The sequence below is a fragment of the Coffea arabica genome, chromosome 2e, assembly GCF_036785885.1.
Source record: "Coffea arabica cultivar ET-39 chromosome 2e, Coffea Arabica ET-39 HiFi, whole genome shotgun sequence".
NCBI classification, from domain to species: domain Eukaryota; kingdom Viridiplantae; phylum Streptophyta; class Magnoliopsida; order Gentianales; family Rubiaceae; genus Coffea; species Coffea arabica.
The window spans coordinates 36956960-36978229 of NC_092313.1; the positions used below are offsets into that span (position 1 = coordinate 36956960).

Below are 21270 nucleotides of genomic sequence, written 5' to 3' on the forward strand. Positions count from 1 at the left end.
TTTTACAAACTCATCATATTTTTCAAGTTTGTTGATGATACCCGTAAATGAACTCCTAGTGATGCGAAAGATCTCTTCAAAATATAGCGGATTATAGGTCTTAACAAACGTGCAGACAATCTCCTCTTTAATCATAGGGGGCTCCATCTTAGCAGCCAATTTTCTCCATCATTTTGTATATGTCTTGTGATCCTCTGAGAGTTTTCTCTTAGTTCTTTTGAGTATCATTCGTGTTGGTGCAAGCTCACAGTTATACTCATATTATCTTATAAAAACTGTAGATAGATCCAACCAAATTTTGATTTTTTCAGGTTTCAAATTAGAATACCAATTCAGAGCGTCACCCTCCAAACTTTCAGGAAATAATCGTATTGACAAGCTTTCATCATCCATAGGTTTACCAAGTTTGTTAGCAAACATTTTAAGATGCATTTTGGGATTTTCGGTTCCATCATACTTACTAAATTTTGGAGTTTTAAAGACCAAAAGCAGTTGCATATCAGGAAAGAAACACAACTCATCATAAGCCAAACCTCCATACTTGTTCAATCTTTGATTTTTCTTCATGAACTCGTTAAATCGATCTAATTTCTTCAGAAAATTCTTGTCAATAGGAGTAGTGTGTTCATCCATTCCTATCTTTCCTTGAAAAGTGGTGTCCAACATAAACAGTTCCGTGGTGGGGGATTGGGGTCCTTGAGAATTAGGTGAAATAGTTGGATTGATCTGTGGATAATTTTTAAGAATTTAGGTATTAGTTGGGTTAACCAATATATTGTTTGGATGCATGTGTGAAAAACTAGGATTGAAGTAGATGAAGACACCCTCTTGGGGATTTGTAAAAGGTAAAACGAATGTGGTTCAAATGGTGGACATATAAATTGGTTGGGGTTCTAGCTTAGGTTGATTGTCATCATCAGGTATATGGTTAGTTTGGACACCACTGTGGCGGTTTGAAACCAATTGATCAATCATGCATCTTTGCGCTGGCATTTCTACACTTAATTCATTGAATTTGTTTAATACTTCACTCAATTGGACCCCTAAATATGCGACATCTGATGAGGTACTCATTGCAGATCTTTCCAATGATTTCGAGTGTGAACTCATGCTTACATAGTTTCTCAAGTCTCTGCAGCGTGACCTTATAATGATGGAACTTCTATGTGTAGTTATGTTTGAAAGTACATGGATAAAAATATCTACTTAAAAGTTCCTTCTTTAATTAAATTGCTTCAATTTATTCAAAAAAAAGAAAAGAAAAGGACACGAATTAGTGAATGTTTAAAAAATTCGGATGTATATCCTATGAGAGTGCCCTTTTTATGCCAAGGGTTGGCCTAATATGATGCAACACTTTTGAAGTGAGCTCGCTCATCAAACTTGTTTATCAATATTAATTTTGCAAAAGATGAAACTCATTTCATTGCCACATTTGTGAAACTCATGTACATCATCTACATCATTTCTCGAAAACGATTTCGTACAAAGTCATTAAATTTTTCAACCTATCTATTATAGCATCTTTTGACTTTCTAGAATAGGGATTCCTCATGTGTTCAACTTGATTATATAATTTTTCAAATTTTCTCTTCAACTTTTGGTGTTTTTCTCGCATTTCCTCATATGACTTTTTGTTCTTCTCCGTCAGATCTTTGTTGACTTCTACAGATTGCTTCAATTGTACATTCTCTCTATCTTTTGCCTCAATGATAGTCATCAGCCTTTTCACTTTCTCGGATTTCTCTTTTTGCGGCTTTTGCGTACCAAAATCTCTGAGACAATGTTCGTATTGTGGATTGACCAAAGCCATTTGTGTAGAGTCTGAAATGTAGGCAATATTCTCATCATTGGACAACATGCCCCAAGCCTCAATAATTGGTACCTTCATTGGGATTTCGTTCAGACAGATTTTCTTATCAAAATTGATGGTAAATTCGATCAAATCGAGTGTAGGTGGCGATCATTGAACACATCCTAACTGCCTAAGAAATGTTTTTGGAGTATAAGTCATGATGTCTTGAGTTCCTAACAATGGGATAAAATCTAATGACTTGGTGCGAAGAACTTGTTTGATACAGTCAGTCCAATCCGAAACACACCTAATCCTTTGATCTGGTAATGTTCTTAAGAAATCCAAGTACTCTAATGCATTTCTCGACAGACTATAATAATAAGAAAGACACATAATCAGTTTGTAAGTTAAAACAGAAGAAATTCTGGAACATTCAGGAAAACTGGAACTGAATCCTAAAACAACATATTTACTTGGCAGCTATGCGAGAAGTTTCAAGAACTTCTCTAAATACAATTTTTTGTTTGGTCTATTCTAGGCTTGTCAAAAAATGGAGGTTTAATGAGCACTTTGACTTGAGAAGCAGTTCTCGCTCGCGATAATGCAACATAGAGCTGCCCATGGGAAAACACTGGTTCCTTCAAATAGATACCAACATAATCAAGTGTTTGTCCTTGAGCTTTGTTTATTGTCATGGCAAAGCACAAGCGAATTGGAAACTGAGTCCTTGTATATGGAATAGGATATTGTTCATCAGTTGGAGGTTGTAAGGGAATTCTATGGATGAAGACATCTTTTCCAGCAAAATCTCCTACAGCTATTTGAGCATGAATGACATGTTTGCTCAAACTTTTACAAATTAATCTTGTTCCATTGCAAAGACCCTTAGTAGGGTCGAGGTTTCTAAGCAATATCACAGGAACACCAGGTTTCAAGATTAGTTTATAGAGTGGAAGGCCACTGGGAGATAAGGAGTTTAAAAAATCTTCATATTGAACTTGGTTGTTTGGATTCAAAGCTCGATCAAAACTCAGATATTCTACTGCTATACCTGGAAATTTTTCAATTAAGAAATCATTCACTTCATCCACAAAATGATTCTTTGTGGTGAGGATTGCTCGATTTAATGGCAAGGCAGAATTTTCTGATCTATATTGAATGTGGGGATAAACCACATCTATCAGATCATGAAGTGATGCATTCTGTGAACCGTTGTTAACCAAAATAGAAGAAGGCAGTTGTATGAGACTGTCATCTTCAGCTTGGTCAGTGCCATCACCAACCCTTAATAAGTAATCAGTGAATGAGGGATCAAATCGAGCCCTCATGTTTTGTGTGAGCTCTAATTTTTCAAGAGCTGGCCAGATAGGGGAATTAATCAAAGAAGTAGCAATGGTTTCAGATTGGTTTCCCTTACGAACCACTGGTAAGGTTTGCCTGAAATCACCCCCAAGAACAATTACTTTCCCACCAAAGATCTTATCCGAATTCATAAGATCTCTAAGAAAATCATTTAAAGCTTCAATCGCATATCTCTTGCACATTGGAGCCTCATCCCAAATAACTAATTTGCATTCCTTAATCATACTTGCTAAACTGCTTTGTTTACTAATTTTGCATGCTCTACCCTCTGAGGTATCAATTGGTATTTTAAACTGACAGTGAGCGGTTCTACCTCCAGGTAGTATTGATGCAGTAATACTTGATGTGGCTGTCGCTAATGCTATATAGCCCTTTGACCTAATATCAGCTAATAACGCTCTATAAAGAAAAGATTTTCCAGTTCCACCAGGGCCATCAACAAAAAATGCACCACTCTTATTTTCATAAACTCTTTTAGATATAACTTCAAATGCATGCCTTTGGTTCTGATTAAGCAAAGAAATCGCATTTAAGTCCTCTTCAAGGACTTTTATGTTTTTTTCAGCCAATACATCTCTTGTTTGGTTCTCTACATCTGAGAATGAGAAATTATTAGGAAGTAAGCCAAATGAAGCTATATTTTTTCCCATTGACTGCAGAAAACCATTTATTTGCTCTAAAACTTTTCGTTTGATTTCTCTAGGAGACAAATCAGTATTTCTCATGAAATCTTCGGACATGACAGCCTCAAATTGTGTCCATAGATGTTTGGGGTCATTAGGACAGGAATAAACTAATAGCATAGCAAAAAGCCGTCTCATTTCATAAGGCATATGAAAAAGAGACGCTTCTTGTAGACAAATTTCCTGGCTGTTATCATCCTCAAGTAGGCCACGTAAAAGAGCTGCCTCACGAAAGGTGGTAACTTGCACTCCATTGTGAGTCATTAAGTCTTCAAAAGACTTCGGAGCACGGACTTTAGACAAAAGAAGTCTAAGGTAATATCTTTCTCCCTCAGATGGATGAGCTGTATTTATTCGGCCTATAGAATCTCCCTTATCTCTAATTTTCCAGCGTTTTTCATCAGCTAACCAGACAAAATGGTCTGGAAATTGAGCATATGTGCAATTTAGTTCTTGTGCAACTGAATCTGTTCTATTCATATAGAAAAATTCAGTCAACATTGTCTTCCTATTTCTTGGGTTTTGACTATGTTATTTAAATTTTCATGCTTCTTGAAGTGAATTGGCTGAAAATTTGGAAGATGCAATTGTAGGTGAATGATAGCTGGTTTAATTTCTCCCATGGAAAATCAAAATAGTCTCCAAACAACCTTAGGCGGCGAAACCCACCGAGCTGCCTGATATTGCTGAATTTCATCAATCTGATTGGTTGGATTATCAGAATTGATATGGAAACTGATTCGATCATGTCCTTTGCAGATATACTTGTAAATATATTTGATAGCTTGAATTGTTGAGCAGATCTCAACATTAATGTGGCAATTGAATTTAGCAAGTAAATATGCATTATGAGGAACGACCCATCTATTATCAAGTTTTTGTTTTCTGACTTTAATTTTAACACCATTGTTTCTTCTTCGATATTTTGGATAGGAATCTAGCGTCTGAATTGTTTACTCAGAAATATCTTTTGGATAAGAATTTTTGCAGCAGCCATCCTTAGTCATGCAAACATTTGATGGGTTCAACACACCACAAGGGCCGTGCATCATGTATTTTTTAACCATTCTGTACAGGTGTGGATATTTTATTTTATCTGGAATTTCTGCACTGACAATTTTATCATATTCATCAGGGATGAACATTTTGTGCTGAGGCTTTAAGATTAAAAGAAAATGAACATGTTGTGACGACCCCACCTTCCCCTAAGGCGAACCAGAGGGTTTGGCGGGTCGCCTGCCCAGCTCTCGCCGGGACTCAGTCGTTCCTTAATCAAATTCGAAATAAAACCACAAGAATTCATATAGCAAACATCGAAACTTATATACATTGACAAACCCAAACGGAAGTGTAAAGATTGAATATACAAAGGTTCTCAATCCTTCATACGTCCAGCCCGTGCCAAGCACAAGGCGAGAACCACTACAAAAGAAACAAAAGAAACAAAAGAACTAAACTGGCTAGTCTGTGCTCTCATTCTGCTCGCCGTCCCCTGTTAAGGAAAACAAAACTAAAGGGGTGAGCTAAAAGCTCAGTGAGGTTCCGAACAGGTAATCAAACAAACAATTCAATATATCGCACATGGAGTATCAATAATTCAAGAAACATTTTCAATGGAAAGCGATAGTAACATTCATTAAAAGGATACGGGCTCACATGGAGCTATTTGTTTGTTCGTTCTCTTGACATTTCCCCTTATTCCTCCAATCGTTTCCAATATATTTTTTTTGTAAGTAGAATCCCTCGTTCATCTCTTTTTTTTTTTTCTTCCGGACGTTGGCCGGACTCCACCCATCCGGACATTGACCGGACTCCTCCCATCCGGACGTAGCCGGACTACAAGGTAATACTCGAGTATACCAAATTCACCCAGGGTCACCATATCGCCCGATTCGATCGGTAACGAAGGGCAGTGGCCAGTTCAGCCAAACGGCTTACATTCATGCACAACTAGCATTTAATCATTAATCATTGAAAATTTCATATTTATTTAGGTCGAGTGCGATAAAGTACACACTCGCCTAGAAAACGCGGTTTAACAATCATTGAAAGCACGTAACACATTATCAATTCATAATAACAGGCCAATAAGTCAAGGGATATAGCAAACAAGGAACACTCACCTAGGCACGCAAAATAATGTGTAAAATATCCCTCCGGATAACCCTCAGTCACTGAAAAAACCTAAGATTGAACAAGAGAACACATTATAGTTTATCGAGCAAAACAAAGAAACCCGACTCATTAGGAGTAAAACGTGTAAAGATGACTTCCAAGTAAGAAGAGGGTTGTTGGGAACCAAGGATGAAAAACATATGGAAAAACAAAAAGACTCTTAAAATCGTACTTGAAAGTAGTTCACTTGTGACCGATAAAACCCTAACTCACACTTCTATATTTTGGGTACGGAGTAAGTAAACATTTGGCGTTTTAAATCGAAGAGGTATCATGTTTGGGAATGATAAAACAGTCATAATATTTGTCAAACGAAAATATACAAATTCCAATAAAAACTTAGTCCTTGAGTGAAAATTTGGGCAGCACACCCTTTGTGTTTACCTAATTTCCCAGCCATTTTGGCTTCATTATTTTCTCAAATCAGTCCCAACATCTCATACAAAAATAATCTCACTTCCAAAAGCCGTTCACTAGGCTTCAAGTCATTCAAGTCATTTAGCTAGGAAATTAACCGGAAAGGAAAGTCAAGCCCTAAAATATGCAAGCAAGTACAATGAGACTCGATAACGAGTCGTAAACCAATGCCAAATATGACCCCAATAGGGTTCCATAAACATATACAATCATTAGAGAAAACCAGAAAATTCGGAAATGCAATTAGCTTTGGCCCTAAAAAACAGTTTTTGACTTCCTTTTTGCGGTAATGGCACCAAATGCCCTATGATTATCGGACGAAGGTGTAAGACCCACCATTTCGAAGCTAAAAGATAGGGCTACAACATCACAGAAGGTCACTCAATCCAAATCCTAGCACAACTAGGTCAAAAATGCAAAATACTATACCAGAATTCCCAAAACAGGTTTGCAAATCACACAAAACTGTAATTACTATAACTCAGTCTATACAAGTCCAAATGCCGAAATTCCAAAGGAATATGATAGCTAAGACATCCAGTAACATTTCATCAGAAGACACCAACTTCAAAATCCAAACCAAATCCAGTCAAAATAGGCAATTACTATCGCAGTTCCGCACATTCTGTTCACCAAAAACAGCAACAGTAAAAACGGCATAACTCTCTCTATACTACTCCAAATTCCCTGAAATTTTGTAGGCACTTCATACTCACCAATACCTACAACTTTCATGTTTTGATCAAAGTCCAATTCGGCCTCTAGCTATGACCTAAAATTTCGGACAGAATGTAGCTTCAAGAACCCTAATTTTCCAGAAATTCTTCCAAATCCAAAATTGATTGCAATTATCAACTAGTCACACCTACTAGAGTCAAAGCCCCTTATTACCAACCATCAAAAACAACCACACCATCAAGATCATATGCAACCAGAAAATTCCTCATAAAATGGAAAACTTCACCAAATCAAGCCAAACCAAGAAATAAATCATATATTCCAACACTCAAGCCACTTCTAAGCATAAGATAACCATCATTAGGTGTAGTAGAGGTTCAAGCATCACTTACCAAGTAATCAAGAGAGATAGGGAGTGTGGACACCTTAGCTCTCCAAAAAAAACTTCACTAAGCACTCAAGAGCACCAAAGGAAGGAATTTTATGGAGTAGATTCTAGTTTAAGCACTTGAGTTGGGTGATTTGAGCTTGTTGGAAGCTTAAACTTGGAAGAGTTTTTCTTTCTTCTTGGATGAGAGGTTCGGCCATCAAGGAGCAAGAAATGGTAAGTTTTGTTCAATTTTTAAGATATTTAAACAAGTGGTCAAAAGGTCAAAAAATAGAATAGTAAACCATAAAGTCCACCCAATGGGAACATGACACATGGCACCTCATTAAATGCATTCTTATCATTCTTTTCTCTCTCACATCAATCACTTCACACACACTACTTATCTCTTAACACCCGACAAATTTTCCACAGTATCCGAAACTTAACCGTATTGGCCGAATTTTCCCGAACTTTTCGCACTCGTGGGTCCCACGTCCAATATATATTCTTACTGTTCTAAAACTACTCCAATACTAGAAAAATCATCTTACAACTCTAATTGCTCATAAAATCCATCAAGAAAATATTCCTAAGCCAGAAAATGCAGAAAACATGCAATTAAGGGAAATAAACCCTCGGAAAAAAATATTAGGGTTTTACGGGTTCTCACACTCTCTCCCCCTTAAGAAATTTCGTCCTCGAAATTTTTACCTTCATTTGCCTCAGACGAGTCCGGAACTGCTTGGTTGCCTAACGCATAACTTTTTGCTGGCCCATTCATTCGGTTCCTTCTTTCATGGGTTTGTTTCAGTTTGGTTCCTTCCACTTGTTGAGCACTACCCTCTCGTGGCTGTTTCTTCGGGCAATTGATAAGTTGATGACTGCTACTCCCACAAATCAAACATTTTCCCCTTTTCCGCCAGCAATCATTCTCAGTGTGATTTGCCTTTCCACAGTATCCACAGGCCAATCGAGGAGCTACTGTTGGATCTTCTCGAGAAATGTCCTTCGATCCGATCTGACTTCCTTTCATAGACCTTTCATCTAATGCTCTTAATGTCCAAGGTGGGCGAGGTGAATGGTTCACTTTTTGCACTTTGGAGAGCATTGTCTTTTCTCTGGATTCCTCAGGTGTGCTGTTGGATGTATCTCTTTTCCGCGTTTGACAGGCTTTTACTTGGGCTTTCACATCCTCAATTCTTTGGGCCTTCTCAAGAGCCTCTGTAAAGGTATTAACTTGGACTGCCGCTAATGCCTCCTGGATTTCCAAATTTAGTCCTTGTATAAATCGTCGTATTCTCCGTCGCTCCGTAACCACCAATTCGGAAGCGAATTTAGACAGTCTAGTAAATTTGGTCTCATATTCGGCCACACTTAGGGTTCCCTGACGCAACCCAATAAATTCGTCCTCTCTCCTTTCTTGGACTAAAGGTGGGAGATACTTTTCATTAAATGCCCTTACAAAGTTCGCCCATGTCCATATCGTCTGTTCTCTTTCCCACTTGGCCTTAATTACATTCCACCACGCGCGGGCTGGTCCTTCGAATTGAAATACAGCAAAATTTACTTGTCTTTGCTCCGTATAATTCAAAGCCGCAAAGATATTAATCATCGCCTCCAACCACTGCTCAGCTATATCCGGATCAGGCCCTCCTTGAAATTTCGGAGGTAGAAACTTTTGGAACCTCTCAAGAGCCTTATCCTCTCCGATCTCAGGATTCCGGGGTTGATTCACTGGCATTTGACCTTGTTGATCTACCAGTCGTGCTAAGATATTTGTCATTTGGTGCATCGCCGTCGCCATTTGATCTCCAGCCTCAACCCTCGGTCCCTGTTCTTGCTCGGCCACTGTTTCCCTTTCTTCTCTCGGTTCTTGAGCTTGCCTAGCTCCACGGCCGCGACTAGCTCCACGTCCACGACTACGTCTCCCGTCCATATATATGTTTTTTCCCCTCTCTTTTCTTTTCTTTTCCCCAAAAAGGTAATTGAGTAAATAAACAAAGGAAATTGACTACAATAACAAATTCTTGCACTCCAAATACACAATTAAATATATACGCACATAACACGCCATATCAAGAAGACAGATAAGCAAATACACATCTACATATCAAGTTGGACAGATAATCATGTACACACAGGTATACTGACGTCATGTAGTAACAATATATAGGTAAATCAAAAGGAAAAGGTGAAGTCGTCCCAGTATCAGCCCGTCCGGTCTCTCACGTCACTTACTATCCAAACCAGATGGCCCTAACCTCTTGTGCCCATTCTAGTCAGACAAAGCCTGTTCATGTTCCTAAAATGCAAGTCTCAAGTACTTAACAGCACCGCAACTCAAGAGTACTCAGGCACGAGAATCCGAAATAAGATAATTCACATCTCGAGCTGCAGTCCCAAGAGTAAACTATCTACGATCGGAATTCCTACCTGACATACCTATCTGTGGTCCTCAGATACCATGAGAAAGATTTAAGGCCTATAACATTCGCAATTCAAGGCTTCACTTAATCCCTCATACTTATTCACCACTTAGTCCAGGGTCACTCCACGCAGAGACCACGCGAAGCAGCTATAGGTTTTATTGCCCAATCACTTAACTTTCAAGTCAAATCAAATCCCACAGTCCGGCATCCTAAACTTCAAGCCTAGGATACACTACAGAGATCTAAAGCCTAAGCTCTGATACCAACTGTGACGACCCCACCTTCCCCTAAGGCGAACCAGAGGGTTTGGCGGGTCGCCTGCCCAGCTCTCGCCGGGACTCAGTCGTTCCTTAATCAAATTCGAAATAAAACCACAAGAATTCATATAGCAAACATCGAAACTTATATACATTGACAAACCCAAACGGAAGTGTAAAGATTGAATATACAAAGGTTCTCAATCCTTCATACGTCCAGCCCGTGCCAAGCACAAGGCGAGAACCACTACAAAAGAAACAAAAGAAACAAAAGAACTAAACTGGCTAGTCTGTGCTCTCATTCTGCTCGCCGTCCCCTGTTAAGGAAAACAAAACTAAAGGGGTGAGCTAAAAGCTCAGTGAGGTTCCGAACAGGTAATCAAACAAACAATTCAATATATCGCACATGGAGTATCAATAATTCAAGAAACATTTTCAATGGAAAGCGATAGTAACATTCATTAAAAGGATACGGGCTCACATGGAGCTATTTGTTTGTTCGTTCTCTTGACATTTCCCCTTATTCCTCCAATCGTTTCCAATATATTTTTTTTGTAAGTAGAATCCCTCGTTCATCTCTTTTTTTTTTTTCTTCCGGACGTTGGCCGGACTCCACCCATCCGGACATTGACCGGACTCCTCCCATCCGGACGTAGCCGGACTACAAGGTAATACTCGAGTATACCAAATTCACCCAGGGTCACCATATCGCCCGATTCGATCGGTAACGAAGGGCAGTGGCCAGTTCAGCCAAACGGCTTACATTCATGCACAACTAGCATTTAATCATTAATCATTGAAAATTTCATATTTATTTAGGTCGAGTGCGATAAAGTACACACTCGCCTAGAAAACGCGGTTTAACAATCATTGAAAGCACGTAACACATTATCAATTCATAATAACAGGCCAATAAGTCAAGGGATATAGCAAACAAGGAACACTCACCTAGGCACGCAAAATAATGTGTAAAATATCCCTCCGGATAACCCTCAGTCACTGAAAAAACCTAAGATTGAACAAGAGAACACATTATAGTTTATCGAGCAAAACAAAGAAACCCGACTCATTAGGAGTAAAACGTGTAAAGATGACTTCCAAGTAAGAAGAGGGTTGTTGGGAACCAAGGATGAAAAACATATGGAAAAACAAAAAGACTCTTAAAATCGTACTTGAAAGTAGTTCACTTGTGACCGATAAAACCCTAACTCACACTTCTATATTTTGGGTACGGAGTAAGTAAACATTTGGCGTTTTAAATCGAAGAGGTATCATGTTTGGGAATGATAAAACAGTCATAATATTTGTCAAACGAAAATATACAAATTCCAATAAAAACTTAGTCCTTGAGTGAAAATTTGGGCAGCACACCCTTTGTGTTTACCTAATTTCCCAGCCATTTTGGCTTCATTATTTTCTCAAATCAGTCCCAACATCTCATACAAAAATAATCTCACTTCCAAAAGCCGTTCACTAGGCTTCAAGTCATTCAAGTCATTTAGCTAGGAAATTAACCGGAAAGGAAAGTCAAGCCCTAAAATATGCAAGCAAGTACAATGAGACTCGATAACGAGTCGTAAACCAATGCCAAATATGACCCCAATAGGGTTCCATAAACATATACAATCATTAGAGAAAACCAGAAAATTCGGAAATGCAATTAGCTTTGGCCCTAAAAAACAGTTTTTGACTTCCTTTTTGCGGTAATGGCACCAAATGCCCTATGATTATCGGACGAAGGTGTAAGACCCACCATTTCGAAGCTAAAAGATAGGGCTACAACATCACAGAAGGTCACTCAATCCAAATCCTAGCACAACTAGGTCAAAAATGCAAAATACTATACCAGAATTCCCAAAACAGGTTTGCAAATCACACAAAACTGTAATTACTATAACTCAGTCTATACAAGTCCAAATGCCGAAATTCCAAAGGAATATGATAGCTAAGACATCCAGTAACATTTCATCAGAAGACACCAACTTCAAAATCCAAACCAAATCCAGTCAAAATAGGCAATTACTATCGCAGTTCCGCACATTCTGTTCACCAAAAACAGCAACAGTAAAAACGGCATAACTCTCTCTATACTACTCCAAATTCCCTGAAATTTTGTAGGCACTTCATACTCACCAATACCTACAACTTTCATGTTTTGATCAAAGTCCAATTCGGCCTCTAGCTATGACCTAAAATTTCGGACAGAATGTAGCTTCAAGAACCCTAATTTTCCAGAAATTCTTCCAAATCCAAAATTGATTGCAATTATCAACTAGTCACACCTACTAGAGTCAAAGCCCCTTATTACCAACCATCAAAAACAACCACACCATCAAGATCATATGCAACCAGAAAATTCCTCATAAAATGGAAAACTTCACCAAATCAAGCCAAACCAAGAAATAAATCATATATTCCAACACTCAAGCCACTTCTAAGCATAAGATAACCATCATTAGGTGTAGTAGAGGTTCAAGCATCACTTACCAAGTAATCAAGAGAGATAGGGAGTGTGGACACCTTAGCTCTCCAAAAAAAACTTCACTAAGCACTCAAGAGCACCAAAGGAAGGAATTTTATGGAGTAGATTCTAGTTTAAGCACTTGAGTTGGGTGATTTGAGCTTGTTGGAAGCTTAAACTTGGAAGAGTTTTTCTTTCTTCTTGGATGAGAGGTTCGGCCATCAAGGAGCAAGAAATGGTAAGTTTTGTTCAATTTTTAAGATATTTAAACAAGTGGTCAAAAGGTCAAAAAATAGAATAGTAAACCATAAAGTCCACCCAATGGGAACATGACACATGGCACCTCATTAAATGCATTCTTATCATTCTTTTCTCTCTCACATCAATCACTTCACACACACTACTTATCTCTTAACACCCGACAAATTTTCCACAGTATCCGAAACTTAACCGTATTGGCCGAATTTTCCCGAACTTTTCGCACTCGTGGGTCCCACGTCCAATATATATTCTTACTGTTCTAAAACTACTCCAATACTAGAAAAATCATCTTACAACTCTAATTGCTCATAAAATCCATCAAGAAAATATTCCTAAGCCAGAAAATGCAGAAAACATGCAATTAGGGGAAATAAACCCTCGGAAAAAAATATTAGGATTTTACGGGTTCTCACACATGTGGCAGGCCTCTTTTTTGAAATTCTATCACATATGTATAGGCTGCCACTTCTCCAAAAATATTTTTCTTCAAAATTTCATTCTTTAATTGTTCTAGTTTAGCACGAAAGACCCTTACAACCAAATCTAGTCGATTTTGGGCTTCCTCTGTTGGCAGTAAATGTTCTTTTATTTCCGGCCAATTGGGATTGCAAGTCATGGTCAAGAATATATCCGGCTTGCCAAATTTTTGGACCAAAGTCATGGCATCTATGTATTTTCTTCTCATATTTCTTGGTCCTCCAATAAAGCTAGCTGGTAAAAATACTCTTTGACCAACATTTGCTGCTCGGACTTCACCAGTACCTATTGAGTCTACTATACCTTGTAAGAACTCTTTTCTAAATTCTTCTTGTTGGGTTCTCAAATAATCTAATCTTTGTAATTCAAGTTTAACATACATATCAACAACATATTGCTGAAATAGCCTACCAAAGTGCAATAAGAAAGATTCATCATCATTTCTCATTTGCAATTTATAGGCATAGTATTCACGGATGGAAACGAAATCAGGATCGCTGTCTATTCCTGCCATTACTGGTTGAAGGAATTTAGAAAAAAGGTTAATGAGGCTGGCATGCTAAAATTAATAGAATACAGGTGGAAAAGATTTATTCTACTTACAGTCTTGTTCCATTTGTATTAACTCTTCGGCAGTAGAAGCATTCATTGGAGAAATAGAAATTTGAGCATCCCTTTTCCTAATCTTTTTTTTGTGCACCTTTTTTCCTTGTTTTTTAATCCCTTGATGCCAACCAGATTCACCAAAAGGAAGCAAAAGAGGGTACTGGAGAGGGTCATAACAGCCATAGTAATATTGGATATTGTGTGAATAGCCACCATGGGTGTGCACTCGAATATCTCGACGGCTTGTTTCTCCATTTTCTTCTCCTTCTACCCATACAGCAGCAACTTGGGACACTGTAGGCTTATTGAATACTCTTTGGTCTAAACCATGATGTGTTCGTAAAACAATGCGATAAGTATCAAGGTTATGAACCTCCCTTAAGCCGCGAAAGAATTTAGCATAGGGATTTTGCGGCATGAGATTCATGGTTTTTTGGAGAATACTCTCAGTTAATCTTGGGTAGGCATCTAATCGATTTGCTAATTCATTTTCACTGTCATGAAAATAGAACTGCAAATTTTTTGAGGTCTCTAAATCATTGATGAAATGATAAACCTGACCTTGCACTTTAAAAGTATAAATGCCTTTATTCCTCTTAGCCAAATTTTTATCACATTTTACTCCAAAGGAAGTAAAAGCAAATGTGTTATTAATTGTTCTAATACAGGTCCTAAACAGTTGAGCTTCCTCAGATGATGAGGTAAGAAGTTCTTTTAGAATAGTTGGGATTGAATTGCTAGCTAAAATAACATCCCCATTAGAACAACAAAAATTTGCTGTTTCATGAGCAAAAAATTTGCTGTTTCATGAGCAAATTTTTTTGCACCACAATGGGGACAGTTTGGTTGGCGAGCAAGCAGATCTGCAGCAGCAGAAATGTGATTTAAGACCTCCCGACCTATTTTTGGCGTTCTTGATATAATCGACAACAAAAAGATATTTACTTATTCATTTTGTGCAGCGCAGGGCAGTAGAAATTAAAAAACTGAAGCTAGTAAGACATTAAAAAGTTTACAAAACCTATACGCCTTCTCTTAGACTTTACTTGGCTTGATTGGGATATGCCTCTATCTATTCCTTCAGTGTTTGCTACCGAAACTGGATAGAATTTGGTATAAGTTAAACAAACAGGCTAAGGTGTAGGAGGTTAAAGGTTTATGTTTATGTGAAAGGTTTATCTAAGGTTAAAGTTTTTCATGGCATACTAAAGGGCTAGAAAACACTGTTTGTAAAAGGATAATCATTCCAGTAGCCAAGTGAACTATTTTAAATGTGAAAAGGCATGAAAAATGTATAAAATTAATTGTATAGTTTATAAAATAATAAGTTAGAGTAATTGATTTAATTTTAAGATTGAAGTCATAGGAAACTGAAGTTTATGAAAATGGCTTTAAAAGACAAAATGAGTTTAAAATATAATGACATAATATTTTTTATGTTATGGACCTGTTTTGGTTGGCATTGAATAGAAGTCACAAAAATTTAAAATGGTTAACTTGAAAAATATGCAGAAATTAGTGAAAATAATGATATGGGGAAAATGCTGGCATGAAACTGTATGAGCTGGTTTGACTTTAATAGCATATTAAAGGGGGTGATTAAGTAAAGAACCTGTAGATTCATATTGAATTGATTCTGGTTGCACAATATCCACTGCAGGGATGTCAACAATTGAAGAAAAATGAAGTTGAGGTTTGGCAGGCGCACTTTCAGATATCTTTTTTTTGTACCTTCTATGTTTTAGTATCACAGATCTTTGACTTCTATTATCTGCTGCAACAGGATTTTTTGTTGCCAAGAGTTCAGATGGTGCATTGACAAATGAATGCACCATATTTGAACTTGCAAATAGCAAAGTAGCTGGGTTCATAGGATGAGGCATACCAGACTCAATAGAGTGAGTCACAAACCTAGAGCAGCTAGCATTTTCAGCTTCTATTTGCTCTGTTTCATGCATACAATGCATCTGAGATATTTGAGCTTCTAATATAAGATGATCCTCTTTGTTATAGGCTATAATGGAAGACTCAAGTGCTGCAAATCCAAATGACGTATTCATGGATGCTTCTGTGCCATTTGAATTGGCTGGCAGGATAGAATGGACATTCGGACGGCTACGAAGAAATGGCTGATGTGATTCCAGAGATATGGAGTGAAGCAAGCCATCTCTTTAGGATTTTTTGCTTCTATATCTCATAATTTTTTGGCTTCTATTATTTCTTATAGTAAGAAATTGATTTTCTAGAAATGGAAGTGATCTGGTCATAGATAGTTGGCTATTATTTGGGCCTATAGAAAGCAAATGAGGCACATTAATTATATTTGAGGGTCCCGGACCATGAAGTCGTGACAGCCTATCTAACCGTTTTTGCCTCCATCTTTGAATAGCTTGTTTTCTATAACTAACTTTATCCATATTTTCCAGTCACCTCAAATGGAGGAATACCAGTAGCATTCTCAGAATCCTTACTTATGACAAAATATAGCAGAAAAGAAGAATTCTAGTCCATTGAGCTATACCTGATAAAATAGCTAAAAGAACTCATCTAAGATAATGGCTGATTATCAAACATCTTGATCACTATTTAGCGAACCATATAATTGCTCTATATTATATGGTTGTTTATAAACTCTTATGCAAACAATATCAGACAATCAAATGAACAGAAAATAACGACAGAACAAAGGCAAAACCAACTGGACACATGACTAATTAAAGCTTAAGGAATTAAGCATATAGAGGCACCAAAGCTTAATAACAAAAGAATAAAAAATCTTGAACTAAGGAGACAATATAGCTAACAACAGAGTTTTTTTTGTAAAAAGGAAAGTAAAACTTATTTATAAAATGTAAAAGTCAAGCTGGAGCATTAGACATACCTGCCAACATTAACAATAAATCAGAGAGGAGAACGTACAAAGCTCTGCGCACAGGATGAAGCGTAGATTATCTGAGCAACAAAACACAAGGGAAAAGAAATATCAGGGAAAGAACATGAACAAAAAGGGGCAAAGAAAAACAGCAAATGTTAATTCCTGCATTAGTTTGCTATATGAAATGTTGCACTATAAAGTTGTAAGCAGTGAGCACATAAAAGTCCTAGTCATTGAGTCTTGACAGCAAAGTATATGGCTGTCTAAAGAATGTAAAAGACGCTAAATAACTGCATACATAACGAACTTGAGAAGCAAATACAGCAACAGCAATGATGCACTAATAAACAAAACAAAGTAATTTTAAGCAGACACCTAAAGCCAGTTAATAACCTTCATTTTGCTTTAGAAATGTTTATTACATTGCCTTTGGAGCCTAGCTTTTGGCTAGATTACAACAAGTAGCACCATTCAAATCTCTGTTCTTAAGAAGTAAGCATCAGGCTTTTCATTATCCTAAGGTTGTGTCTAGATTAAACAAAACAGCAAGCATATCACATGTAACTTGAGGTAAAACAGGCACAATAACTTAAGTTGCTTAACTGATAATCATATAAAGAAGTGAACAAGCTTTGCCTACAAGGGCTACAAATCACTTTTAATTGACAAAAAGTAGAAGATGTCTTTCTTGAAGGAATCCTTTCGTGTGACTATTTGTGAAAATATTAGTCTTTCTTGAATTCCATAACAAGCTGAAGGAAAAACAAATGAATTCCACACATAAATTGTCTTTCTTGAATTCCACAACAAGCTGAAATTTCACTTATGAAAATATAGTCACATAAATGAAGAAAAACTGCTCATAGATTCAAGAAAGACAACAAGCTGACCTACGGGGAAAAATTGACAAAAAAAGGGAAGACGTTTTCTCACCGAAGAGACTCCAAAGTAGAAGATGTAAAGATCAGGATGCTTCTTCTTGCAGTTTATAGGACAGAGGAGCCAGCACCATGCACTGATAAATAGGAAGCCTATTTCGTGATTCAGTGAAAAAGTTACAGGCTAAATGAATAGGAAGCCTATTTCATACGGCTCATGAGAATTGAATAGAAAGCATGATTTGAGCGAAAAATTAAATGGCAAAGCCGATGAGAATAGAATGTCATACCTAACCTAACAAAAAGTTCCCAATTTCCCGCCTTTGAAGTACAATTATCACGTGAGCAATTCTTGCAACATGAAATCAATATAGAAATGGATTAATTTGATATTAGAGAAAGAGGAAAACACGGCAAAGGTAAGCAAGAGCAGTTCACCTGCTCCTAATTTTCCTCCTTTGAAGTACAAACATCATGCGAGTGACCCGTAATCTCTGCAACATGAAATCAAGTGTCTGCAGGAGTAGCAGTTGAACTGCTGGCTCGAAGAAGGAACTGACAAAACCAATCTCCCAAATCATGTAAAAATCTCAATTTTTTTGGTTGGATTTGCTCAGGATAGGCGCGCCGAATTTGTGCTCAGAACAGCCGTCTGGTATAGAGAAATGAAGAAAAGGCTTCAACGGCAGAAGAAAGAACAAGGGTTCAATGAGAAATATTTGACTGTCCAATGAGAAAGAAACGGTTCAAAAGAAAAGGAACTTGATAAATGGGGTTTTTGTTCAGTGGAGTCTGGTTTTTGCTTTTCCGCTTCATAAATGGGGTCAGGTGCTGTTTCGTCCCAGGCTGCCAGGCATGGTCTAATGAGAAAAGGAACGGTCCAATGAGAAATATTTGACTTTGCACATGGCAAAAGAAAAGGAATTGAGTAAAAGTTGAAAGGGGATTGTAGACACCAAATTTTTTATTTTTAGACTTATTTGATTCAATTTTAGGTTTTTATTTTATTTTATTTTATTTTTATTTATGTTTCGTGTCTCTCATTTTATTTTAATCGATTTAAGAGCATTTTACACTAAATTTTAGGGAAAATAAAAGGAAAAAGGAAAAAGGAAAAAGAAAAAAAGAAAAAGGAAAAAACAATAAAAATGGCAAGTGGGAGGCATGCATTGGGACAAGTGTCCCTTTTTGTCTTGGACAACAGATTACCTAGAGGGTGAGGTGTCTAGACACTTGTAGTATTAGGATCAATTGGGAAATAAAAGAAAATCAAAAGGAAAAAGAAAGGAACGGATGCTAGGGTTGGAGGAAGGAAAGGGGGCAAAAGAAAGAAGAAAGGCGGCTGAGTTTGGGAGATAGAGAGAGAGTGAAGAGAGGATGACGGCTGAGAGATAAGAGGCGGCTAGGTTTTGAGAGGGAAAAACCGAGAGTGAGCTGAGGCAGAGAAGAAAAGAACAAAAAGCCGAGAAGAGGGATCGATCTGAAATTTTTGGGGGAGCTAGAAGGAAGTCTGAAAGAAAAGAAATAGAGCGGCGGCGGAGTCAGAGAGTAAGAAAGAAAGAAAATCAGAGAAAAAGAGAGGAAAGGAAAGTTTGCGAAGGAGAGAAAGAGAGTATGGGGTGACGGCTGAGTGGAGCAACCGAGAAGAGGTAGAGAGAGTGAGGAGGAAAAGAGGTCCGGTGCTGTTTCTGAAAGAAGCAAAGGGAGCCATTGGAGCCATTAACCTTCACGACTGCCATCGTTTTAGCCCGCCATCATCGCCGGTAGATTTTCTCTGAGGTATTTTCGGTCCAGAATTTCTCGTTTGTTCCTGTTCGTTTTTCTGGTTTTACGGCTGGAGAATGCATGGGGTTAGACCTGGGTTTCAGAGATAGGAGTTTGGGGTTCTATGATGAATTTAATGGGGTTTTTGTTTGGTATTTATGGCTGATCTTTATGCGTATGACTAGCAGACCTAGAAAAAAGGGCATGAAACTTTGAGCGGTTCTGTTTTGATGTTCCTCTCTCGCTGTTTCCTTGCCTTTTTGCTGTATTCTACCATCCAAAGCCTGTCCTTTTGCTACTTGTTTGCATCTAAAGAATGTTAATGCCTGTTTACAGCCCAAGTTTTATTCGGTGCTATTTCTATAATCTGCTCCTAGACTGTAATTTAGTGGCAAAATGCTTGCTGTGGGAAATGTATGGTGATTACCTGAGTTTTGGTGGTATTAGCACGAGTTTCATGGGTTTCCTATGGGAAGGGGAATCTGTTAGCTGATGCTTACATGATAAGGAGTAGGGAATCGGTGTCCGAAAGCTCATTGGATGTCTCCCCTCTCCCTGGTTTCATGTGCTTGCATTTTAAATGCATTGAATCATCTCCTGGTTACTGGTATGAAGAATTGCTGCAAATCCTCACGTTGCCTGCTGCGTTTTATGCCTGCTGCCTTTTGTTATGCTGTCTTCATTCCCCTTGCTCCTGTTTGTTTATTTGCTCAAGTAGCCGTTTTCTTGTGTTTCGGTGGAGTTTTGTTGATTGCTCAAAAGCCTGTTTGAGATTGTTTTGGCCTGAATTGGTTTTCTGAGATCTGTTTTTGCGATTGAATGGTGAGTTATGATATATGCTTGCTGCCATTTAAAAGCAGAAATGTGTGGCATAATGCCAGGCCGCAATAATGGCATTGTATTGTAGCTTTAGCTACTTCAGCTTTGTTTAAATTTTCTTTTGGCTGCAAGATTTGGTTTGCAGAAATTGAGGTTCATAGGCAATAGCTCAAGGTATAACACTGATTTCGCATTTTGGGTTTGGACTTAGGTAATGAGTAAACATTGAAATTTTTTCTGTGCAAAATATCAAAAAATGTTTCCTTTTTCATGACTTGTATTCTCTCCTGCTTCACGTTTTTGTTTTTTCAAAAGTCTCGTTGGCTAGAGTTGGGTAGCTAAATTCATGTTTTGACGCTTCATTCATGAAGTCAACATGGCATGTGGTTTCAATCTTTTTCCCTAGTTATATCATAAAACATGAACCAGGAGAATAGACCCAAGTTGCTGGAATTTTTTTTTTGCATTTGAATGTTCCTGCTTTTTCTGGATTTTGTATTCCAAAAGGGGGGGAAGAATGCTTGGTTTCCTTATAAGTTTCTGGCTTGTTCGGATTGTGGTAGTTATGTGTTTCATGGTTTAGCTTGGAGTCATGATTTTTTTTTTTGTGAAAAGTTTGATCAAAGGCGATGTGCTGAAGTCCGAAGTTTGTGTTGGGAAAAATGCAGCAAGTTTGTTGCAGAAGCTTAAGCTTCTACGTAGTTGCATGAACTTGCATGAAAAAATAACTTTCAAAAATTGCCTCTTAACCCTCCAAGTCCCTTTTTGTTCTACTATGGCCCAAACAAGTGAAAAATCAATCAAATTGACCCCCCTTGAACTTTCTTTTCCTTTCAATTGGATCCTAATTTTGTGAATATGGACTGTTTAGTTATTTAAATGCTTTTAATGATTCAATTTCATATTTATTGATTAAAGTGATGCCTTGACCCTTTTATTATTTTGGAGGGTAAATAAGTAATT

At 37.7% G+C, this 21270-nt stretch overlaps 1 long non-coding RNA gene across 1 annotated transcript; it reads right to left on the reverse strand.

Annotated features, from left to right (window-relative positions):
• Positions 1-16531: 16531 nt before the first annotated feature.
• Positions 16532-18590, reverse strand: LOC140037274 (uncharacterized). The gene is made up of 3 exons (XR_011841196.1): positions 18015-18590; positions 17780-17877; positions 16532-16923 (listed from the first exon to the last, which is right to left on the reverse strand). It is a non-coding gene; the product is annotated as an uncharacterized lncRNA (long non-coding RNA).
• Between the last annotated feature and the right edge of the window lie 2680 nt (positions 18591-21270).